This window comes from Ictidomys tridecemlineatus, chromosome 1 (assembly GCF_052094955.1).
Source record: "Ictidomys tridecemlineatus isolate mIctTri1 chromosome 1, mIctTri1.hap1, whole genome shotgun sequence".
Taxonomy (NCBI): domain Eukaryota; kingdom Metazoa; phylum Chordata; class Mammalia; order Rodentia; family Sciuridae; genus Ictidomys; species Ictidomys tridecemlineatus.
The window spans coordinates 140,850,302-140,873,708 of record NC_135477.1 but is presented as its reverse complement, the minus strand read 5'-3'; positions in this window follow the sequence as shown (position 1 = coordinate 140,873,708).

The following is a 23,407-nucleotide window of genomic DNA, read 5'->3' as shown; positions in this document are numbered from 1 at the left end:
GTTTCTGCCTTCAGGACTGAAAATGTTTGTTCAAGATTTTAGATCATTACAGTATTACCTCCACCTCTAGGGCTGCATTTTCTTCAACCCCAGAACTGAGGAAGGATGTACAGAGTCATTCTTGAATAAATATCTTGTACTTTGCTGTCATGCTAAGGGGTTAAATTCTTAGGCAACCTTGGGGGTGGGGTTTCCACACTGATTAGCACAACACAATGATTGCCTGCCCATGGTGGTTAAAGAGATCTGTTATTCATAGTGTTCCAAGGAGAAAGATAAAATTTCTCTATTGCACAGTATTATTTCTTCTTTACCAAAATATTCAGGGAGACCTTCCACTCCCAGGGTGAGGGATAGAGATTAAATTCAATGGTCTTAGGGCTGAGTGTTAATGTCTGTGTAGGGACAGAATGAAGCCATGAGAACATGAAGAGGAAGTTTGCAACTGATACCTCAGCTGTAAGCCAGGACACACCGAAGTCATCACTACTGTGAAAGGGGACACTGGGAAAACTCTAGCACAGCAGACCAGAGAGGGATGAGCTTTTCTCTGGGAAAGAAAAAACAAGACTCTGGTGGGAAATTTAAAGTGCAGCCTATACCTTACATAGACTTAGAAACCTAAGAGGTACAGAAAACCCAGGACTGAAAAATCAATGTAAAACTGATGCCATCCCTGGGGTGCTTGGCTTGTGCAAATGTAGGACCATTCCAAAGAGGAGCTCCCAAAGTCTATGCCACAGGAGTTTTTATAGGACAAACAAGCGACACTACAGGTTTAAAAATTACATTTAAAATTGATAAAGCTCATGGGGAAACAACTCCACAAAGGCATCACTCAGCGGGATAAATAAAGATAACTTTATATCTAGACACATCAGAATAAACAGCAGAATACCTAAGTCACAGGAAAGTCAATGCTTAACATTCTCTAGGCTTTTTCTAAAGTGTACATTTCTTTCCATCAGTTATACAACTTTAAATTTTTTAATCTAATATAAACATGAAATCTTCAGAAACAATATGGCTATAGAGAATTTATTTTGAAATCTCATTTGTTTGATGGACGTTTAAAGAATGCCTTATGAGAAGATATAGTGTACCCCTTCCTCTGTTGTCCCTACCCACTCCTGAAACTGAAAGAACTCAATATCTCTTAATTGTTACTTTGAAATGTCTGTCTCTAATCAAAGTAGGTGTTTGATTTCAGTTGTCACTTAGGTAAGGGACAGTCATAAATGTTAGGACAAAGAAAATTCCATGTGTTCTTTACTTTGACAAAGCTGACAGAGAACATTTAAAAAATTATAATTCTTTTGTTAAAATCTTCTCAGCTTAGACACTAAACATTGGCATTCTTACAAAATTTTATACAAAAGTTCAGGCTGAATTTACCTGTATATTTGCCTAACTCACATGAGCGCACGCTCTTCAAGTATTTGTGCTAGAGGTGTGGCCTTGGTGCTCAGGACAGAGGGCAGGACTCGAGACAGTCACTAGAATTTAAACTCAGCCTAGAAACACTGCTCAAAGTTACTTCTGCCAGTAAGTTCTCTGAAAAGTGACTGTATAATAGAGGAAAGCAAGTTGGAAAGCATAAGAGAATGTTTAAGTTCACGAGCAATAGGAAAAATCTAAGAAAAAGAGGAGTCATATTTCAAAGAGAAAAATAAGCTTACATTATTGAGAATTTTCAAAAAGCACAAAATACAGTGTCTGAATAATGGGAAGGTGGGGTCATTTTATTAAGTGATTGGAAAAATCATTGAAGATATTCATTTAAAAAATTGAGACATTTACAAACAAGGAAAAAGTGAGTGGTAAGGAAATGAAGGCAATCAGTAGAAACCATTCATTTAAGAATTTTAGCAGTAAACAAAGATGGTGACAGCTATGAGGAGAGTGGCACCGTAACAGAAAGTGGCTTAGAATGAGAAGGCTGCATTTTTGAAAGAACTGAGACAAAGTTGTATCAGTAAGAATGGATGACACTGATTCAGAAGAATGTTAACTAATGAAACTTCCCCCGGGGGTATTGGAATAGAGACAGAGGTAAAGAGTGAACCTAGGGTGAGAAAACTGCTCTTCATAAGGAAGACTCTCACAGAGGAGGAGATAAAATGTGAGGAAAAGAACACGCTCCTGTGAGAGAGGCTTCTGTAGCAGATCATTCTTCTCTGCAGAACATGGAAGAGACTCTGGGAGTGTTGTGGGAATCAGTAAGGCTTCAGGGAAGAGAGATGACAATATTGATCACAGCTGTGTACCTCTGGGGCCCTTGCCGTGTGTGTGTGTGTGTGTGTGTGTGTCTGTGTGTGTCTGTGTGTGTCTGTGTATGTGTTTCTGTGTGTGTAAACACACATATACATATATGTATATATACTATATATGTATATACACACTATGCATTTGTCCATATGTATGTAAATACATATATACACACACACTATATATAGTAAGCTATACTGTACATGTATAGTGTGTGTCTGTGTATATACACTAAAATTAAATAAAAACCCACAAATCAGGAGTGATTCAGGGTTATTAAGTTGGCTAGCAGGGCTCTATTATGTAGCAGCTGAAAATAAAGGCCTTTATTATTTAAAAGTAAAAAAGACTAAAACATAGAGAAAAGTTGGGTGGACCTATTCACCTAAACAAACAAACAAAACAAACAAATCCAAGGAAAATTGTTTTAAAAAGCTATTATATAGTACGGTAAATGTAATATTTCTTTTTATATATTCTTGGAGAAGTGTTAGCACAAGTAGCTTCCATTTTGTTTTGCATAGAAGTAAGGATCTAAATTTAAAACATTTCTACAAAGTTCAGATGCAAATTGCAGCGTAAGAAAGTAGGAATGTGAGAGTATATGGTTGTATAAAAAATTAAATTTGCAAGAGCAACATGAGGCACACTAGAGACACAGTTCTGCCTTGTCTCACACATACCCCTCCCTGAAGGAGAGCAAAGACTGAGTCTGTTAGCACTGGAGGGAGAGAGATTTGCTTGCAAGAGTTATCTGACAGAATATGCAAATAATGTCAATTAATAAAATAACATGTTTTGTAGGACAAATGTGATAAGGTTTGTTGTTGTTTCTCAACATGACTATATTGTAGAATTTAAAAGCTAGACTATATCAAACTGTCTCCCTTTTTAAAAATAAATTTTTAAATTTAGTTTAAATTTTCCCATAAAGGGAGTCATTTCTGTCAAGAGTCTTTACTGTCTTAGAGGAGCTATCTATGTCTATGGCTGATAAGCAATATTTTATGCTAGGATACATGTGTTAATTTGTTTGATTTTTTAAGTGGTTCTTTTCAAGTTTTTCCAGAAAGAGTGACCTGAGAATAAACCAATGCTTCCAAATAAATAAATAAATAAATAAAATTGGTTTGCTCTCTGTGGACAATGACAATTATTTTATCCACATTTTGCTAGTTTTATATCAACTTGTGTGTGAAAAATCAAAATGCCACAATAGCTCATCCATTGAGATTACGAGATAAAATGCAATTTGTAAGTCTCCCACATATTCGATTATATTCTTGCAGTTCTGCTTGGCATTATTTTTGAAAAGTTTATATACTTGTTAGCAAAATACAAGATAGATTCCAAAGTGTCCCATATTGTCTTTATGATCATTTCATTATTCATTTATTTATTCATGTATTTCTATAACCGTCCATTCTTAATTTTGAGGTGCACACACACACACTTCTCAGCAAAATAGCAAATGCGTACTATAATATCCAAGAGAGGGGCTAGGGCTGTAGCTCAGTGGCAGAGCACTTGCCTAGCATATGTGAGGCACTGGGTTCAATCCTTAGCACCACATAAAAATAAACAAATAAGGCGTAGTGTAGATGGACAGCATGTGAGGCACTGGGTTCGATCCTTAGCACCACATAAAAATAAACAAATAAGGCATGCTGTCCATCTACACTACAAAAACAAACAAACAAAAATCAAAGAGAAAACTAACAGAATAAAAAAGCATCTCTTGAATTATCTTTGCATATGGATAAGCTCTATAGAAAAAGTAAGATTTCAGTTTCAACTGTAATTCTATGGCCATGGCCTTCAGAGTCTATTCTTGCAAAGAAAGTGAGGTTATCTCTAAAAGATATAAGCCTGTGTTCAAGGGCTCCCTCTTGTGGAAAACTTTTCCTTGTTGCATGGTAACAACTAAACACTAGGATTTCAGGACCTAGGGATTATCATCTCCTTTGTGGAGCCTTCTTTTGGTTTAATGATCCTTGGCATTTCACCTTTATTGTGTAATTCATTCAGATACTACTTTTGTCTTGACTTTGCTGTTTTTACTGTTCTAAAGAATCTAGGATACAGTAAAGGATAATTTTTCCTGCTTTTCCCTGAGTAGGAGTTTCCCAGCTTCAGTTATTGATAAGGAAGTCTCAAAGCACTCAGCATAGAGTTGTATTCATGCCTAGTAATTATTAAAGCAAGAGGACACAAAACAAACTAACAAATGGCAAAAGGCACATGGGGTGAAGTCCAAGAGTCCATTGCGTGTATATATATATATATATATATACCACATTTTCTTTATCCATTCATCTCTTAAAGGGCATCCAGTTTGGCTTTACAGCTTAGCTATTATGAATTGAGCTGCTATAAACATTGATGTGGCTGCATCACCATATTGTGCTGATTTTAACTTCTTTGGATATCTATTGAGAGTGGTATAACTGGGTCAAATGGGGGTTCCATTCCTAGGTGTTTTTTTTTTGTTTTTCTTCTGTTTTTTTTTTTTTTTGGTACTAGGGATTGAAATCAGGGGCACTAGACCACTTAGCCACTTTCTCAGCTCTATTTTGTATTTTATTTAATAGAGAAAGGGTCTCACTGAGTTGCTTAGTGCCTCACTGCTGCTGAAATTGGCTTTGAACTCAAGTTCCTCCTGTCTCTGCCTCCTGATCTGATGGGATAACAGGTGTGTGCTACCATGCCCAACTCATTCCTAGTTTTTGAGCAAACTCCATACTGCTTTCCAGGGTGATTGCACCAATTTGCCGTCCCACCAGCAAATTGTACAAATGTACTCTTCTCCTTACATCCTCACCAATATTTATTGTTACTTGTAGTCTTGATAATTTTCATTCTGACTGGCATGATGAAATCTCAGTGTAGTTTTAATTTGCATTTCTCTAATTGCTAGAGACGTCAAACTCTTTTTTTGTACATTTGTTGACCATTTATATTTCTTCTTTTGATATGTATCTTGTTTATTTCCTTTGCCCAATTTTTGATTAGGTTATTTGTTTTTTGGCATTAAGCTTTTTGAGTTCTTTGTATATTCTGGACATTTATGCCTTTTCTGAGGTTCAGGTAGCAAAAATTTCTGCCATTCTATAGGCTCTCTCTTCATATTCTTGATTGTATCCTTCGTTGTGTAGAAGCTTTTTAGTTTGGTGCCATCCCATTTATTGATGCTTGATTTTACTTCTTGTGCTTTAGGAATCTTGTTGAGGAAGTTGGTTTCTAAGCTAAACACACTGGAGAATTGTACCTACATTTTCTTTTAGTAGGTTCAGGCTTTCTGGTCTAATACTTAGGTATTTGATTCACTTTGAATTGAGTTTTGCAGGGTGAGAGAGAGAAGTTGGATTCCATTCTACTACATATGGTTTTCTACATATGGATTTTCCCAGCACCATTTGTTGAAGAGGCCTTTTTCCAGTGTATGTATTTGACACCTTTAGTCTAATAAGCGATAACTGTATTTAGTGGGTTTCTTTGTGTTTTCTATTCTATTTTATTACTCTTCATTTCTGTTTTGGTGCCAATACCAAGTTGTTTTTGTTCCTATGAGCTCTGTAGTATAATTTAAGGTTTGGTATTGTGATGCCTCCTGCTTTACTTTTCTTACTAAGAAATGCTTTGGCTATTCTGGGCCTCTTATTTTTCCAAATGAATTTCGTGACTGATTTTTCTATTTCTATGAAGAATGTCATTGGAGTTTAATAGGAACTGCATTAAATCTGTATAGTGCTTTTGATAGTACAGCTATTTGACATGTTAATTCTGCCTATCCAAAATGTGGGAGATCTTTCCATCTTCTAAGCTCTTCTTAAGTTTCTTTCTTTAGTGCTTTGCAGTTTTTATTGTAGAGGACTTTCATCTCTTTTGTTAGATTGATTTCCAAGTATTTCATATTTTTTTGAGTCTATTGTAAATGGGATAGTTTTCCTAATTTCTCTTTCAGCTGATTCATTATTGTTGTATAGTAATGCAATTGATTTATGGATGTTAATTTTATATCCTGATACTATTCTGAATTCAGTTATGAGTTCTAGAAGTTTTCTGGTGGAGTTTTTTTGGGTCTTCTAAATATAGAATCATGTTGTTGGCAAATAGGAATAGTTTGTGCTCTTCTTTTCCTATTCATATCCATTTATGCTCTGACTAGAGGTTCAAAGACTATGTTGTTAGAGGTAATGAAAGAGGGCATCCCTGTCTTGTTCCAGTTCTTAGAGGGAATGCTTACAACTTTTCTCCATTTAGAATGATGTTGGCTTTTGGTTTGATGTATATAGCTTTTCCAATGTTGAGCTATGTTCCTACTATCCCTAGTTGACTGCATTTCTATTTAATATCACCAACAGAAATTTATCCTGATATAATAATTTTATGCTTAAATATCTTTCATGATCATGTTATCTATCTCTTCAGTAAGCAAAAGATTCTAAATGTTCAAAAATATTTCTGTATCTAGATAGGACCACCTCTTCTGACCAGCAGACCTCAGCCAGAGGAGCTCAGGCCTGGCTCAGACCGATCTGTGTAGAATCCAGGTTCATAGCACGTCTGGGTTCATCCCGCCATCAGCAGACACCCACCAGAGCTCAGGCCTGGCCCAGATCCACCCACACCAACATACATGAGGCCCAAGCCAAGGGTAGGTCCTAGTTCACCCCCAACCCCCCCCCACACACACACCTGGGAGCTCAAGCCTAACCCACTTCCATCTTGGGACACTGCAGACATCACTATAGACTTCCCTATGCAGTAGCTCCTACCTTTTGACAATAGACAGGGCCTAGAAACAGCTGCATCTCCCAGAAGGCATCCCAAAGACAGTGTGAGGCCCACCCTTTCAACCCCATCTCTGTAATACATTGCATCCATCTTGGGGCACCTCCACTATTATCTCAAGTTACCTCGGCTATTGCAGTCACTATTGGAGTAGTATACATTGAGACACACCAGCAGGGTCTGGAGGCCCAACATCAAGATGAGGTACAGACAATCTGCACAGGTACTACAAGAATATAGGGTTGAAAATGTAATATCTCAGATCTACAATGCAAGAAAGGAAGACATATAGACAACATGAAAAAACAAGGGAGGAAAGTTCCCCAAACAAACTAGGATACTACAATACCAGAACCCATGGACAGCAAAGTTAACTAAATGTCAGAGAGGGAGTTAAGAAGGTACATAATTAAAATGATCCATAATTTAAAGAATGAGCAAACACAGGCAAAAATTGATCACTCCAAAAAAGAGATAAGAGAGCAAATACAGGTAGCAAAAGATTACTTCAAGAAAGTGATACCAATCAGAAATCCTTGAAATTAAGGAAACAATAAACCAAATAAAATTAAAAAAAATCAATGGAAAGCATAACCAACAGACTAGATCACTTGGAAGAAAGAACGTCGGATAATGAAGACAAAGTATAAAATCTGGAAAGTAAAGTTGAACACAGAGTGAAGGTACTAAGAAACTATGAACAGAACATCCAAGAGTTATGGGACAGTATCAAAAGACCAAATCTAAGAGTTATTGGGATAGAGAAAGGCACAGAGTATCAAACCAAAGGAATGTACAACCTCTTCAATGAGATAATATCAGAAAATTTCCCAAGCATGAAGAACAAATTGGAAAACCAAATACAAGAGGCTTATTGGACACCAAATGTACAAAATTTCAACAGATCTATACCAATGCACATTAAAATGAAAATTCGTAGCTCACAGAATAAGGATAGAATCTTAAAAGCAACAAGAGAGAGGAATCAGATCATATATAGGGAGACACCACTTAGTATCTCAGCAGATTTTTTTCAACCTAGACTCACAAAGCCAGGAGATTGTGGAACAACATATACCAAGCTCTGAAAGAAAATGGATGCCAACCAAGAATCTTATATTCAAAAAAATTAAGCTTTAGATTTGATGATGAAATAAAAACTTCCTATGAAAGACTTTACAACTAGAAAGCCTGCACTACAGAACATTCTCTGCAAAATATTCTACAAAGATGAAATGAAAAACAATGATGAAAATCAGCAGAGGGAGAAACCAAGTCAAGTTAAATACCAAAAATAAACAAAAATGGCTGGGAATACAAATCATGTCTCAATAATAACCCTGAATATTAATGGCCTAAACTCACCAATCAAAAGACACAGACTGGCATATTTGATTTAAAAAAAAGTACCCAACAATATACTGCCTCCAAGAGACTCATCTCACAGGAAAAGACATCCACAGACTGAAGGTGCAAGTTTGGAAAATCATACCACTCACATGGACTGCAGTAGCAAGCAGGAGTTTCCATCCTCATATCAAAAAAAAGTAGACTTCAAGCTAAAGTTAATCAAAAAGGATAAAGAAGGACACTACATACTGCTCAAGGGAACCATACACCAACAAGACTTAACAATTATAAATATATATGCCCCAAACAATGGAGAATCTATGACTCTTCTCAAGTTCAAAAGTCAAATAGACCACAACACAATAATTTTGGGTGACTTTAACATACCTCTTTCACCCTGGATAGATCTTACAAACAAAAGCTGTACAAAGAAACTATAGAACTCAATAATAAATCAATAACTTTGACTTAACTGACATATATAGACTATTTCATCCTTCAACAAGAGAATACACCTTCTTCTCAGCAGCACATGGATCCCTCTCTAAAACAGACCATATATTATGCCACAAGCAACTCTTAGCAAATATAAAAAAAGTAGAGAATTCTATCAGATCATAATGGAATTAAATAAAAAATCGATGATAAAATGAAAAATAAAAGCTACTCCAACACCTAGAGACTAAATAATATGCTACTGAATGAACAATGGGTTATAGAAGACATCAAGGAGAAGATTAAAACATTTTTTAGAGGTGAATGAGAAGCCAGATACAACATATTGAAATCTCGGGGACACTATGAAGGCAGTTCTAAGAGGAAAGTTCATTGCATGGAGTTCATTCCCTTAAAATAAGAAAAAGTCAACAAATAAATGTCTTAACATTACATCTCAAAGTCCTTGAAAAAGAAGAACAAATCTATACCAAAATAAGTAGAAGACAGGAAATAATTAAAATCAGAGCTGAAATCAATGAATTTGAATAAAAGAAACCATTGAAAAAACTGACAAAAATGTTGGTTCTTTGAAAAAATAAATAAAATTGACAGATGCTTAGTCAGGCAAATGAAGAGAAGGAGAGAGAAAACTGAAATTACTAACATATGTGATGAAAATGTAAATATCACAACAGACACTACAAGAAATACAGAAGATAATTAGAAATTATTTTGAAAACTTGTACTCCAATAAAATAGAAAATATCGAAGCCATCGAAGATGCCATCAGAAGCTTACCAATAAAGAGAAGTCCAGAACTGCATGGATATACAGCAGAGTTCTACAAGACCTTTAAAGAAGAACTAATACCAATACTCTCAATTTATTTCAGAACATAAAAAGAGGCAGCACTTTCAAACTCATTCTATGACAGTAGTATCACCATGATTTCAAAACCAGGCAAAGACACATCAAGAAAAGAAGACTTTAGACCAATATTTCTAATGAACATAGATGCAAAAATTCTCAATCAAATTCTAGCAACTCCAATACAAAAACATGTCAAAAAGATCATGTACCACAATCAAGTGGGGTTCATCCTAAGGATGCAAGGTTGGTTCAACATATGGAAATCAATAAATGTGATTATCACATCAATAGACTTAAAGATAAGAACCATATCATCATCTCAATAGATGCAAAAAAAAAAGCATTTGACAAAATATAGCACCCCTTCATGTTCAAAACACTAGAAAAACAAGGGATAACAGGAACATATCTCAGCATTGTAAAAGCTATCTATGCTAAGCCCCAGGCCAACATCATTCTAAATGAACAAAAATTGAAAGCATTCCCTCTAAACACTGGAACAAGACAGGAATGCCCTCTTTCACCACTTCTATTTAACATAGTTCTTGAAACACTGGCCAGAGCAATTAGATAGTCAAAAGAAATTAAAGGGATATAGATAGGTAAAGAAGAACTCAAATTAGCACCATTTGCTGACAATATGTTTCTATACCTAGAAGATCCAAAAAATTCCACCAGAAAACTTTTAGAAATAGTAAATTAATTCAGCAAAGTAGCAGGATACAAAATTGACACCCATAAATTAAAGGCATTTCTAAATATCTGTGACAAATCTTCTGAAAGGGAATCAAGGAAAACTACCCCATTTACAATAGCTTCAAAAAAAAGCAACAAAACAAAACAAAATAAATAAATAAGTAAATAAAATACTTGGGAATCAACTTAATGAAAGATGTGAAAGGCTTCTACAACAAAAACTACTGAGTGCTAAAGAAAGAAATTAAAGAAGACCTTAGAAGATGGAAAGATCTACCTTGCTCTTGGATAGGCAGAATTAATATTGTCAAAATGACCATACTACCAAAAGCACTATACAGATTTAATGCAATTCCAATCAAAATACCAATGACATTCCTCATAGAAATAGAAAAAGCAATCATGAAATTCATCTGGAAAAATTAGAGACCCAGAATAGCTAAAGCAATCCTTAATAAGAAGAGTGAATCAGGTGGAATCATTATACCAGACTTTAAACTATACTACAGAGCAATAGTAATAAAAACAACATGGTATTGGCACCAAAATAGACTTGCAGACCAATGGTACAGAATAGAGGACACAGAGACTGACTCACCTAATTACAGTTATCTTATATTAGGCAAAGTCACCAAAAACAAACATTGGAGAAAAGATAGCCTCTTTAACAAATGGTGCTGGTAAAACTGAAAATACATATACAACAAAGTGAAATTAAACCCCCTTCTCTCATCATGCACAAAACTCAACACATAGTGGATCAAGGACCTAGGAATTAAACCAGAGATTCTATGCCAAATAGAAGAAAAGGTAGGCCCTAATCTCTGTTATGTTGGATTAGGCCCCAACTTCCTTAGTAACACTCCTGTAGTGCAAGAATTAAAATCAATAATCAATAAATGGGATGGATTCAAACTCAAAAGCTTCTTCTCAGCAAAAGAAATAATCAGTGAGGTGAATAGAGAGCCTACTAATTGGTAACTAATTTTTACCGTATGCACATCAGATAAAGCACTAATCTCTAGAATATATAAAGAACTCAAAAATCTTAACACCAAAAAAAAAATAAATAACCCAGTCAATAAATGGCACAAGGAACTGAACAGATACTTCTCAGAAGAAGATAATCAATCAACAAATATATGAAAAAATATTCAACATCTGTAGCAATTAGAGAAATGCAAATCAAAACTACTCTAAGATACCATCTCCAATCAGAATGGCAGCTATTAAGAATACAATCAACAGTAAATGTTGGTGAGGAGGTGGGGAAAAAGCACTCATACATTGCTGGTGGAACTACAAAGGTGCAGCCAATATGGAAAGCAGTATGGAGAATCCTTGGAAAACTGGGAATGGAACCACCATTTGACTCAGCTATCCCTCTCCTCAGTCTGTTGCCCAAAGAACTTAAAACAGCACACTACAGGGATACAAACAAATCAATGTTTATAGCAGCACATTTCACAATACCTAAACTGTAGGACCAACCTAAATGCCCGTTTGTAGAGAATAGATAAAGAAAAATGTGGTATGTATACACAATGGAATACTATCCAGCATTAAAAGAGAATAAAATCATGGCATTTGCAGGTAAAGGGATGAAGCTAGAGAATATAATGCGAAGTGAAATTAGCCAGTCCCACAAAACCAAATGCCCAATGATTTTTCTGATTTAAGGATGCAGATTCATACTGTGGGGGGAGGGAGGGATGAGAGGATTAAATAAACTCTAGATGAGGCGAAGGGGAAAAGGGGACAGAGAGAAAAGAAGGGGGCAAAGGGGTAGGGAAGACAGTGGAATGTGATGGTCATCATCACCCTAAGTATATGTATGAAGACACCATGAATGTGACTCTACTTTGTGTACCACCAGAGATATGAAAAATTGTGCTCTATATGAGTAATATGAATTGTAATATATTCTGTTGTCATATATAACAAATTAAAAATCAAAAAAATTGAAAAACATTTCTGCATCTATTGCAATTATGGTAATTAATTATTCACATGTCCATTGATAAATATCACTATTTCCTAGGCTGAAACAGAGTATCAATAGCTCTTGTTCATTTTTATAGATAGAAGGACCAAGAAATTCTGTCCATCTAAAAAAATACTATAGATGGGATAGGATGGTGTTTTTTTTAAAATAACTCAATTAACACAATTATTTGAACTTCTGAGGAATCTACAAAAAATAACTTGATGATCTTATTTGAATTTTTGAGCATTTATAGTGTACTACATATATGTGTGTGTGTATATATATATATATATATATATATATATATATATATATATATAAATTAGAGCTGTATAGTTATAGTTAGTGGTTCATCTTGTTAAACTTATACATGCATGGAATTTGATTTCAGTTCATGATACACACCTCCACCCTAGTTCTCTCTGCATTTCCTTTCTGGTCCATCCTTTCTTCTACTCTAGTAGACATACTTATGCTTATCTATTTCTTTATATTTGATTGTTCTTTCTACCTATGCCTAAAGGTGAGGTTCCCTGTAGTAAATTTATATGTGCATATAACATGATTTTGTTTTTAAAGAATTCATTCTGCATTGCCTCCCCTTACCCACCTCTCCACTCTGCCTCTTTCTTTAAAAAAAATTGTTTGTTCTAATTAGTTATATATGACAATAAAATGCACTTTTATACGTCATACATAGATGAAGCATAACTTCTCATTCTTCTGGTTGTACATGATGTAGAATCCCATGTAATTATATATATATATATAATTATATATATATACACATAAGGTAATAATGTCTGATTCATTCTACCATCCTTCCTACTCCCAAACCTCCTCCTCTCCTTTCTCTCCTCTCTATCTAATCTAAAGTAACTCAATTGTTCCCTAGTCCTCCTCCCTGCCTTATTATGAATTAGTATCCACATGTCAGAGAAAACATTCAGACTTGGATTTTTGGGATTGGCTTATATAACTTAGCATGATATTCTCCAGTTCCATCCATTTACCAGCAAGTGCCATAATTTCATTCTTCTTTAAGGCTGGGTATTATTGCTATATACACACATATACATATACATATACATATACACACACTTACATATATACACATATATGTATGTGTATTTCTCATATTTTCTTTATCCATTCATCTGTTGAAGTGCACCTAGGTTGGTTCTGTTGTTTAGCTATTGTGAATTGAGCTGCTATAAACATTGATGAGGCTGCATCACTGCAGTATGCTGGTTTTAATTCCTTTGTGTATAAACCAAGGAGTGAAACAGTTGGGTCAAATGGTGGTTCTATTCCATAACTTGATGATCTTTAACCACAAATTATTCTTGATCATCCCTTATTAAACAACTTTAGTTCTTGCTTCATTTATGTTGAAAGCAATGAACTGGAAACCACCTGACTTGCCAAAGAATATGGTGCTCAGGCATCATTACTCACTTTCTCAACATCAATTACAAATTTTCTGTTGTCCCTTTACTTAGAAATCTAGAGATATTTTTATCTAGGTCAATACAACATTGCAGGATTGCAGTGGGTGAGAGGTTTGTGTTTCTCTAACATGGAAGAAAAGGCTATCATGAAAGAAAGCTGCACAAGACCAAAAATCACATCTTTGCCTTACGGCTTCCCTTACCTGTGCACCTTGACTACACTTTCACCACTTCAGGGCAGATTGATTGAAGAAAGAAGTACAAATAAGAGTTAAAAAACTGCAAATAAATTACATTAAAGTCATCTGAGTATCCCAAGTGTGCCTTGGAAAATATTCACAAGTCACTAGGAACAAATATACCCTTGTCTAAAAGAAAAATCCTACCTGTACTCTTTTTATATAATAGCTCTAACATATCCATGTGGTTATTTTCTAGTCAAATTTCCTCCTCCTCGATTGTGAAAAACTGCAGACAGGAGCTTTGTCTTCTTTTACTACATCTTCTAATACCTAGCCTGGACTTGACACAGACTAAATAGCGTATGCCAATTAAATGTGTATTTGATGAATAAATAACTGTGGTACAAAGCAAAAATTGCTTAGTGTTATATTTTAGTGAAGTAAAGATAATAACAAAATAATGGTTCTTTTATGATCCCATTTTGATCAAAAGAAGCATATGCAAATATATGTGATATTATATAAAGGAAATATACAATAGGAGGAAATATCTTCAAAATATCTCTGTAGATTACTAAGAGGATATTTTTTTTGTTTTGGAAATCTCTATTTTCTGGTGTGCCTACAAAATACTCAGGCACGTTTTATAACATTTTATAAAGTTTACAAATAAACAAGTACCAAATAGAAGAGACAGCACATCTGGTTAGGGTATAATGTCCTGGAATAGCTGCAAGCTGGCCTCAGCCCAAGAAAAGGGAAACTGCTGGTAACCAAGAAATATCACGTCCTCCCTTTTCTTGATTTTTTTTAGACAAACCACCATGGTCATGTCAGCAGTTTGGGCAACTAGTTCATGACAGCTCACACACAGACACCCACAAATTTTGTCAGGCACTTTTACCCACACTTAAGGAGTAGCTTATATAAAGAATTGCTGCCATATTGGTTTAAAATGAAGGAGCTGTATAGTTCTCAGTTAAGAAATTCTGGATTCCCATGTATAAATCTTATGCAACACTTGGCTATAACAACAAAAACACTTGGGAGTTGGAAATGATCCCATGGTATTGTTTAGGAGGGAAAATGAATTCATTCCTACATGTACCATGACCCACACTCTCAAGTTCACACTATTTTGTTTTTTCAATAATGTTAATTTGCTTAACCTATAACTAAATAATATTTAATATTTATGGCTTAGAAAGATTTATTCATAGAAATAAATTCACAAATCAAAATAATTGAGTTACTAATAGTCATGTTTATGAAAAATAAGATTATTTCTCTAACTTCAAATGATTTCTGCATTCATTTAGACATTTGGGAAAGTAATAGCTAAACATATGCTAACAACCCTAAACTGATTGGTTTTTGGTGCTGCTATTGTTTAAGATTTTCTAATTTAAGCAGACAAAGTCATTCTGAGAAACGTACAAAAGTAAATTAAAAAAAAATTTTGTAAAAATTGCATACCTTTGAACCACTATGGAATCCAAGTTCCTGAAACAAGGAAACTCGATTAGATGGATTCATCCACTATAATACTGTCATAAAACTGAATTAAAAGGAAAAGACAATGATTTTAGAACTTCCCAATAAATATTAATATGACTATACCTTCTCACCCCTTGATCCTAATTCACATGAAATGAGAAATATAATATGAAAAAAGGAAAACCAAGTATAAAGTTGTGGAAACTACAGAAGGATATCATCTATAGGTCAAAAATTTCTGGAGTTTATGGGGCTCAGTAGTAGAGTGCTTGCCTAGCATGAGTAATACACTGGGTTCAATTCTTAGCACATATAAATAAATACAATAAAGGTACATTTACAACTAAAAAATTTTTTTTTCTAATTTTTTCTGGACTTTCTATAAGCAATACCAGATGGACTATGGAAGAAAGGGTAAAGCCATGTCTTTACTGATGTCTTGTGAAGGAAGACTAGGAAGGTGGAGGGGTACCATAATAGGACCCAGGAGAACCCTACTACTGTCCAAGAGAGGTAAAGCAGTTGAAATGGTCAAAGCAATGGTTGTTTATCATAAGCTGTGCAAGGTATTGATTTTAGGAATAAACATAATATCTTGCATATATTTGACTGCATAGTTTTACTGTTTGTCACATAAAACACAAAAAGGAGCCTTCCAAACACAGAAAATGCTCGTTACTGAAATTATTCCTGACTGCCTTGACTCCAGTATCTCATCTCTCTGTATCCTACTGCTATATTCATGCATGTTGGTTTCTGGATTAACTAAAAGTTCATGGGAAATTTCATATTCGTTTTCCATATTCAGAAGTGGACATGAATTTCTTACCAACCTCACCTCATTTGCTACCATGGGAAAATGTAAACTTCCTTCTATAAGGATACGTATAGAAATACAAAAAATTGCAAATAATTGGGCATAGTGGTAAAGACCTAGTGAATGGGGAGGCCTAGGCAGGAGGATAGCAAGCTTGAGGCCAGCCTCAGGAGCTTAGCAAGACCTTGTCTCAATATAAAATATATACATACATGTATATATATATATATATATATATATATATATATATATATATATATGGCTCGGGATGTAACCCAGTAGTAAGATGCCCCTTGGTTCAATCCCCTGTACCCCTGCCAAAAAATTATTAATTATATGATACAGTTCAAAATGAGAAATTGGTTTGTGTAATCATAAATAATGATTTCTGTTAATAAACTCAGGATACACCTAATTTAGATAGCATAAGTTCAACATTTTGATTTGAGATTTCAACAACTTTTATGAGAACATTATGTCTATAAAACTATATCATAATATCAGATAGTTTTCAGGTATGTATTATATATATGTAAGATCATGTAAAATTTCATATAAATGGAAAAATTTAGTGAAAAATGTAAAAGTGCATGAGAACAAAAATATAATTGACTACTATAGAAAGCAAATTAATGAAATGGAAGAAAAATTTAATGAGAATAAAATTATAAAAGAATAAATAAAAACACTAAATATGTATTTAATTGAGAATCCAACATAAAAAAAAGTGAGCAATGGGATCATAGCAATTATAAAAATAATAGTCGTCTTCTTTGAGTTAAGGATTAATTTGGAACAGATGAAGGACTTTACAATATACTATAAAAAAAGCAAATAAATAAAAGAGCAGTATAGTAACATGTCCATTTTGAAAAAAATTTAAGAATTAAAAACTCTTAACCCCTTCAAAAGGAAAATATTAAAAACAACATGGAGGACCATAGAGATAGCTCAGAGGTAGAGCATTTTCCTTTCACGTGTGAGACCCTGGCACCCTCCACACCCACACAGAGGCAAAACAACATGCTGTATAAAAATAGGAAAAAACACACTGATCTTGGACTTATCTCTTAAATACTAAATATGTGGCCATAAGAAAACAATATTTGTAGCATATTAAAAGGAATGATAGTAACCCAAGAATGCTATATTTATATGTCTAACTTTTCACTCATGAAGTGTAACAATTTCCCCTCATGTTTATAGAAAACACTCACTTCACCTTCCTAAAAAGGTAACTTAATACACCAAAGTCCAAGATAATTTAAAACATTTCATGGGTGCAGATGCCATAGTATAAGAGAAAAGATGGCTATTATGAAATGCAGAAATCATTTTGGAACTTTCTGTTGAAAATAATATTGATCTAATATCCAGGACCACTTTTTTTTTTCCTCCCAGGGAAATTACTCAGTTAAGTTTTCAGAGAGGAATCTCAAGGTGAAAGACGAACAGGGTTGGTTACCATTGGCTGTAACCGAGTAGATTCCAAACCTCCATATTTCTTGACTATGATATAAACCCACTGCATGCCCAGCATCCTTCAGTCATTCCAAGAGACTCGGGTGGTAAAGGAATTGGTAAGATGTTCATGCTGCTTCCTGTGTCAGAAACAATAAAGACCTTTGTGTCCAACCCAGGTTTCTTGCCTATTCTGCCAGTAGACTGGACAGGGTACCAGGATTATATAAAAGTAGATTAAATCTTTGAAATAACTAGAAAAGTCACAACTAAATGAAAACTTTACCTGTGAAAAACCAAGGAGAGGGAAAGACGGAAGCAACTGTAACATAAAAAAACAGAAGAAAGGATCAAAATCAAGAACAAAAAATCAGTATGATTCCATGAAAACAAGGACAGATATGCTATTAAAATATTCTGATTGCATCAAAATGCAAACTGTTATTTACCAGAGCAATGCTTACAACAAAATTATTCACAAAGGCTAAGCATAAGAAGTTAAAATATTTCTGAAAAACAAATTTTAATTAGTACGAAGAGCTTCAAAAACATGTTTCTTTCGACCCAGGCAGAAATTTACATTAAAAAATAATCAGTGATAAATGCACAGGTTTATGTACAAAGATTTTTATTTTCCGAGTTATTTGCAATGATGACCTGAAAAAAGAATGTAAATCTCCTGAAAAGGAAGATGTAATAAACAATATTGTTAAACAATGGACTGATAGGTAGTCATTTAAAATAATGTTTTTGAATTATATTTCATGGCATTTGAAAACATTACTATACAATATTAATGAAAAAAACATTTTGAAATTATATATATGAGACATGACTTACAATGTTAAATGAAATTTCATGCATAGAAGATTGACAGGAAAATCATGAAAGATTAGCATTGCTTCTCACTGAATTTTGAGTTAGGGTGTTAATTTCTTCTACTCATTCAGTGTTTTACAAACTTTTCACAAAATCTGGAGATACTCAATAAATGCTTAAATAAATACTCAATAAATACTAAAAAAAATCTCAATTTATATGAATATGATTTATTATAGTTAAGTATGAATTTATTATATAAATATATAATAGTCTCTAATTTTTATTTACTTGTAAAAATATATAATTGTAAAATATCTTTTTAATGCAAAGTGGCTTCTGACTTTGTCTAGCATATTTAAAAGTCTCCAATAGAACATCTTTAAAGTACTATTAAGATACTCTTCTTCCCCATACCTATAAGTGGAATTCCATATATATGTAAATATTTCATGCTTTTTATATATAATCTGTGATTCCAAGAATAAAATAGTGTCTGAGTTGCATGATTCATCCTAAAGGCAGAGGAAAAGTTTCCATAAGTTTAGGTGCCCAGAGAGATATGTAATAGACAAAGATTACATTGTGCTATGAATCTGGTGAGTGCAGTTTGGGATAAATTACAGAATTTTATTTCTGCACAAAGCAATTTTTCTCAAATAGAGCTGTTATTGATGGTTCACACTGTTCTTATTTTCTGTTCACTTAATGGCAAATTACCAGGTTATCTGAAAGCAATAATAAACTAACTTCTTGTTTGATTCTTCTTAAGGCATTTTTTTTTTTAAACCGGAGTTTGGAAAATAAATGGAAAAGAGTGCCACTCTGAAGTAATTTTTTATTTCTTCCCCTCTTCTTATTTCCCCAATCAAAACAATGTCTGCATCTTTTCACCAACAATTTTCATCTCCTTTTTTTCCCCTAAGAATGAATGCAATGAGAACCAGTCACAATGAGAATATTAGTGAACAACAGAAACATTATACTTTTCATTCACTATGATGGAAAAGGGCAATTGTTAGCAAAATGCAATTAATCTCAAATTGGTGGCAGTCCTCGCCACCTATACGGCCCCTTGTCTGCTTTGTCTGCTTTAACTTAAAATAAATATCATGAGTGAGATGGGCCTGATTCTAACATATGACAAGCCAACCTTCTCCAACCACAGCTAAACTGCTATTTCACAAATCTGCTGAGGCCCTAGGTGGGTGTTCACAGGTGCTTCCAAAAATACTTTTCTCCCTGCTAACACCCACATAGAGCCTCAACAGATGGCTACCTGTGCCAGGGTCACCTTCTCAATACTGCAGGATCAGGATCTTGAAAGTTCTCCTGGAGGTGGTGTTTCTGTCCATCAATGAAGTAAGCAGAATACACACCTATCAATCTGTAGCTAGAAACCTAGTGGCCTAGTACAGGTCTACTGATTAGCATCTTCTCCTTCCAACAAGAACATCTATGCAGGGAAACAAAAAGAATGTTCTGGCTGAGCACACAGTCAGCAACAGGAGCCAGCAGACTGGAAGACCCCAGGACACAAGAATCCAATCTAGGCTTTCACCTGCACTGAAGATGCAATTGCCAAGCCAAGTAGTGAATGGTCTTTTGTTGTAGCTCAGATTTCTGCTGATTTCAGCTCAGAATATGTGTATATTTCTTGTTCATTATTCAGAGCTCTCCAAACTTTACAGTTTCATGTCCTTTTTAAACAATCGAGTTAATAATTTAGCAACAACAACATGCATTTATCTTCAGTGTGTAACCCAAGGAGTTTTGACAATTTTATAAGACCATGTAGAAACATCCATGAATTTTGCCCAATTTTTTATCTTTTTTTTTTTTGTTGAGTTGGTTTTCTTTGCATTAAGGAACTGTAGCAATTGTCAGATATTTGTGTTGTGGATATTTTCTTCAAGTCCATGAATTTACTTTTTAATTTTACTAACTTTAAAATAAATGAGTGTAATGTTTTGATTTCATTCTAAAATTTCACCAATATAAATAACACTGTTAGAAACATTCTTTTAAAGTTGTCTCTGCCTGTGTCTATGATCATTTGTTTTGGGCAAAATGTTATTATTGAATACTGGATCAAAGGGTATCTATTTGGATGCTTCTTAAAAGGCTGGCTTTACCAATTTGTACTCTGACTAGCAACGTAACAGAGTACTGACTTCTAAGTTTTAACATATTTGCATATATTTATTGATTTTTTATAATGTTTTTATGAATAAACTTTGCCTGTCTTTTGAGCATTTTGGGAGAGATTCATTATGTGACTTTAGCTCTTATTTTTAGTTGCAATTTTTTTTCAGATGCCTCATCAATATTGACTTATAGGATTTTAAGTTTTTGTTTACACAAGATTATCAGAATTTGTATTTATTTTTTTCTGTCGTAGATTCTATCTTTACAAAGATATTTCCAAGAACCAAGTCAGTTACATTTAGGAAAATAAGTGTTATGGTTTCCCACTATAAAGAGCCAATGATGTCACCAAAAAAAGAGAGATGAGCAGAAAACAGACTGTTTCCATAGAAACTCTTTGTATTCACTTTATTGGGCATCTTTGATGAGAATCTCACCTTAAGAAGTTCCTGGCTTCCCAAATCAACGGAGACCATATTTGCTTCTCCCAGGAGCTCCCTTGCTATATATTCTCTCTATTGAACACTTGGTGTCCTGGGGCCTTAGGAACTTATGTCGCTCTATTTTTTGCCCTCCTGGAAAACACATCCACACCCTATGAGTGTTTCGCCCATGCTGTCTCTTCACCCAGCTTGATATAAGTAGAAGCACGGAACTCCAGGAACTCTCCAGTGAAATCTCTGAGAGTTTCCTTACTTCTTCTTACATACTGTGGATGTGAGTGATAGACTAAAAGTTGCCAATTTGTTTTTAGTACCAAACATTTGAAATTCTTCACAGATGATCTACATCTCCTTAGAATATGTGGTCCCTGAACACTTGCTCAGCTTTGGAACCTGAATTACAATTATGAAACTCATGGGGAAAAAATAGTATTCAGTATCCTGTTACAGCTTGATTAGCTTTCTAATAATAATCAAAATTCACCCCTGGGGATTCTGGGTAGGCCAGCCCTCCCTAAAGCACATGGCCACAGACACTATAACAAAATGAGAATTTGTTAGCAAGAAAGAAGAATGGGATGATGTTGGATAAACCAAGAGTTTGTGTCACAGTTCAGGTGTTTACTAGGGCTTTAAATGTTCCCCTAGTAAAAATGAAGACTATATGGGCTGGGGCTGGGGCTCAGTGGTAGAGTGCTTGCCTAGCACACGTGTGAGGCCCTGGCTTCGATTCTTAGCACCACATAAAAATGAAGTAAAAGTATTGTGTTCACCTACAACTAAAAAAAATATATATATATTTAAAAAATGAAGACTATAGAACACTTCAGCTATGTTCTTAAATATTTGTAGTATCAGTTTTTTTGGGGGGCACAAACATAAAAATAAATCTTCCATTTTATGTGTCTCTGCCTTTTTTTTTTTTTACCTTCTGATTTTTTTCCTCTCCTTTGAATTCGTTTAACACGCCATAGCTTAAGACGTAGGAGGAAAAGCAAAAGGAAAATTTTGACAAGTTTTTAGTGTCTTTGAAATATCCATTCTTCTCTATTAGAAATCATAAAAAAAGAGAAGAGGCTAATATCTAAGTAGTTCAGGCAAGACTGAAAAAATGTCCTTAGCCAAGTTAAGAGAAGACAGAAGAGGAATCCTAGAAATTCAATGTGGTAGGTCCCTCTCTTTGTACCCCAGGGACATATCCTCTGCCTCTCCCATTATGCTTTTTTTTTTTTTTTTCTCTCATCAAGTGGACTAATGGGCCTTTGCTCTCTGGCTTCTATACTGGTTTGTAAATAGTTTGCAGCGGCAGGAGACTGAAGGCTGCAGAAAGGTAAGATCAAGGAGTTAACCTATGTCTGTCCTGCTGAGCAGTCACTTGGCTATATCTTCTCCCCCAAGATGACAATCCCTGTCACACAAATCCTGTTCCATGGCTACAACTGTCTTCACCTTCTCATAGCTACCACCTCTCTTTGTCCCTCCAGGTGTAGGCATGGCAATGGCTTCCTGCTTCACCATTTTTTTTTTTTTTGGTCAGTTTCCTTAAACCTATCAACATTTAGATCAGAATGGGTAAAAATTCTGAAACATGAGCCAAAAAATAAAGTTGCCAGCAATCTGAGTGCCAAGGTAAGAACCCGAACAGACAAGATCAGATTAAATAAGGAAGTCCTTCTATGCTTCTAAGAAAACTGAATCCAAGGAAGGGATGGAAGAGAGTAGAAAATTCTGACAGAAAGCACAGTTAGTGGGATTGGTAACAAGGTCAGTACAAAGTACAGGAAATCTGAACTCCAGCAACCTACAGGCCACTCTGATTCTTCCTTCCTTCAAGTCTCCAAGTCTCTACCCTCAAGCTTTCAATCATTCTAAAATTTCATCCATTCTTTTCAAGGATTCATTCATCACCTGCTGGCAGAATATTCATCTTTCTCTACCCTAATGTCACCATTAAGTTGTACACCCAACTACTTGGATATTCCCCCAACTATTCAAGATTGATTTACCCCACCCCTTTCATATGTTCCTCCTTTCACAGTAACTGGCAACTCCTCTTGACTTTCCCATTTCTTTAAAGATATCAGGCATTTCTTATTCCAACATGTACAGCACCTCAGGCGTTTAAAATTTTTTTTAAACTACTTTTCTTCTTCACAAGCCCCACATTAAAATCTGTCCCCAAACCT